The sequence below is a fragment of the Geospiza fortis genome, unplaced genomic scaffold (assembly GCF_000277835.1).
Source record: "Geospiza fortis unplaced genomic scaffold, GeoFor_1.0 scaffold172, whole genome shotgun sequence".
NCBI lineage: Eukaryota > Metazoa > Chordata > Aves > Passeriformes > Thraupidae > Geospiza > Geospiza fortis.
In genome coordinates, this window is record NW_005054309.1 from 10,253,841 (window position 1) to 10,257,498 (window position 3,658).

The window sequence follows — 3,658 nt, forward strand, 5'->3', positions numbered from 1 at the left end:
CACAGGAATTTCCCAGCAGGAGCTGTCCGGCCACGGGTCAGAGCTGCAGATTGAAAATGTGACCAAAATTCCCCAAATCCCAGCTGCTCAAAGCAGAAATTACATATTAAAGGACCTAAGACTGGCATCTTCTAACTCCCAACTAGCTCTGACTCTGGAAAATAAGGTCACTAATAAAGAAATTTGGAGATTAGGCATGCTCTGAAATGAAACCTTGATATCCAGATGATGATTTATCTTTTCAGCTGCCCTAATCAGAGACATGTCAACAAGCAAGAAAATCAGGCAGCCACTTAAAACACTAAAAGCTGCTTTACAGGTTTCTCTTCTTGCATTTTTTTTTCTCTTGGAGGTGCAAGTGCTGAAAATAACCTGAATATTGCTTAAGAGGGGCTGAATTCCCTTCATTTCACTCATAGCTGGCTGTAACAGTCCCATGGCCTCTGAACAGGAAGGCATTTCCCCAGCACCTCTGAATGTTTCAATCCAAATTTGTAGACAAATGAATGCTGAGTTAAAATTGCATAAGAACAAATGATCTCCTGCTCTGGAATAGTGGGAACTGATGAGTGAATAACTCAGGGCCCTTTCAAGTGGGAGTGCCCGCTGGAATAGAATGAAGCACGGACATGGAAGTGAAGCCTCTCTAGGAGGAATCCTGTTTAAAATACAGATTTTCAGCCTCTGAGGTTTGCCTAGTAATCTGCTATTCCCTTTGATTGCTGCTACAGTTAATTTGGGTGGTAAAGCTGCCACAGAGCTCTGGAGGTTTGGGCTACTCCTTATTCCTCATAACGGGCCCAGAGGGATGCAGATTGTCCCTTCCCCAGGGGATCTGTGTGACAGTGCCACGGGGGAGCCTCATCTCCCATTGCCTCAGCAGCTGCTTTCACATGGCTTTTCCCCCTTCCCCTCCTGTGTTTTCCTTTATAAATTATGCAGCTGGAGTTGTGTTATCCCTGCACAGCTCCCTGCTCTCAGGCTGCATGAAATGCAGGGTGAGTGTGTCAGTGGTGAGGGCACAGACTGTAATTTGCTTTTGCCTTTTACTTATCCCAGCCTCCAGCATACATTAGGAGACCACAGAGCACGAAGGCAGCTCGTGTTCCTCCTGGAATTCCAGAGTGCCTGGGGATGGAATTACTGCCAGGCTGTGCTGGGGCTGCAGGGAAATGCAATCCCCAGGCTGGAAAAAAAGGTGCCAAGGGCTTTGGTGAAACCCAAAGGGCTGCTCATCATTTTAACTGCCTCATCCTTTATTCATGTGGCCCTCCAAGGGGTGATGGTGAGGCTGCGGCCTGGAACATCAGTAAAATCAGCCTGGGGGATGTTTTTCCTGCCTCTGGCTGTCCTTCAGCAGCTCTGGATGGAGATGCACGGGGGTGAGAGCAGCTCTGGGCACTCAGACACCCCCAGCAGTGCTCCAGCCTTGCAGGGGTCGGGATCAGCAGGGATTGACCCACGGAAGGGATGAGTTTAACCAGCACAGCCCTAACCCCAGTGTAAACCCCATAATCCTGGGAGTGTGAGGGGGCTCTCCTTCTCCTTCTCCTTCTCCTTCTCCTTCTCCTTCTCCTTCTCCTTCTCCTTCTCCTTCTCCTTCTCCTTCTCCTTCTCCTTCTCCTTCTCCTTCTCCTTCTCCTTCTCCTTCTCCTTCTCCTTCTCCTTCGCCTTCTCCTCCTCCTCCTCCTCCTCCTCCTCACTGTCCAGGAAAGGGCTTCACCCCCTCAGTGGACAAGGCTGCTCTTTTTGCAGAAAGTCTGACCAGAGGCACTTCTGGCTCCCAGGGAGCCCCACTTTGCCAGCTGGGCCACTTTCACTGAAGGCTCTGCAATATCTCCAAGGCTTTAAGGCCTCTCTCTCTGGAGCTCTGCCTTCCAATAAATGATGTGAAAGGAACCAGCTTCCATTCATGGCTGGCCAGAGAGCAGCGGTGCCTTTCTCCCCAGCCTGAACCCCTGCAAGAAAAGCTGGTCACAGAGACAGCCACTGCTCCATTTAAGTGTTGATCTGTCCCCAAAAGTGTTGTGGAACTTCCTTGGTCTAGGGAAGATGGAAGTGAAGGAAATGCTTTGGGAGAATTAGTGGAGAAAACTTCCCTTTGGTAAATCCCACATCCCCCCAGAACACAGCAGGAAAACACTGAATATTGGAATGTTTTTGACCTGTATCAGTGGTCCATCCTTATTTTAATCCCAGGTACAAATTTCCCAGTGCTGCTTTAGGATCTGCTGCTTTGAGGGACAGCAAAGTTCTGCTGCCCCAAACTCACTGTGACCACCACACTGGAGGGGTGTGATGTGCCCAAGCCTCTTTGTTCTGGCATTTCAGGCAGCACAAGTGTAGAAGAAAATGGGGCACTGGCAGGCTTTCCAGCAGGGAATCTGCTGAATTCCCTATGGACTGATCTGCTTGGAATGCCCTCAAACCCCAAAATAACAGAATCCCTCTGTAAAGCCTTGAACACTTTCTTATCATTCTGTTTTCTCGAAATAGATGCTTTTAGCCTGCATTTAAAGATTGTTTCAAATGCCAAAAAGCACATTTAACAATGAACAGTGGCAGCAAACCCTATTTCCTGTTTAATTCTTGCTCAGCCATTGTCTTTCCCAAGTGGAGCCAGGAACAATGAATGCATAAAGGCATTACCCAGGAGGAAAATCTGTCCTAGATTTGTAATTTCCATTAAATATTCTTTTAATCTGTAACATTTTTCATTCCTTTGGAAATGAGCTGCAAAAAATAATCCTTCTGCAATCAGAGATTACTTTTTTCTCCCTCTCTCTTTCGTAGCTTGGCTTCTCTTTATTCCCAACAATTGCAGAGCAATAAAAACCGTTATCAAAAGTAAGCAGAGCAGTTTTTACAGGGCAGTTGTTTTAATCTTATCTTTATTCTGGGGCATGCATGGAACTTATGGAACATTTATGGAACTTATGGAACTTTTATGGAATTTATGGAACCTTTATGAACTTATGGAACATTTCCGGAAGCTGGCCCAAAGCCTTTCTTTTAAAATGCCTATTTCCCCAATTTTCACAAGGAATAGGATAGGAAAACACACTTGGAATGTGGGAATTGATAGAATCACAAAGCCTTTCTTTTTAAATGCCTATTTCCCCAACTTCCACAGGGAATAGGATAGGAAAACACACTTGGAATGTGGGAATTGATAGAATCACAAAGCCTTTCTTTTTAAATGCCAATTTCCCTGATTTACACAAGGAATAGGATAGGAAAACACAGTTGGAATGTGGGAACTGATAGAATCACAAAGCCTTTCTTTTAAAATGCCTATTTCCCCAACTTCCACAGGAAATAGACACTTGGAATGTGGGATTTGAGAGAATCACAGGAAGGTTTGGGTTGGAAGGGAGTTTAATCATCCAGTCCCACACCTGCCATGGGCAGGGACACCTTCCACTATCACAGCTTGCTCCAGCCTGGCCTTGGACACTTCCAGGGATGGATCAGCTTTTCTGGGAAGTGGGAATGCCCATCTGATGCAGCTCCAATAACTGAGCAGCAGCTGCAGAACCCATCCATCCCCTTTGGTCCAGGGGAGCTGGTGGCACCCACACCTCAGAGAACGACTCTGTGTAGTGTTTCCATGGGACACCCCCGCTGTAATCCCAATTTCCCTGTCCTTCCAGGCACT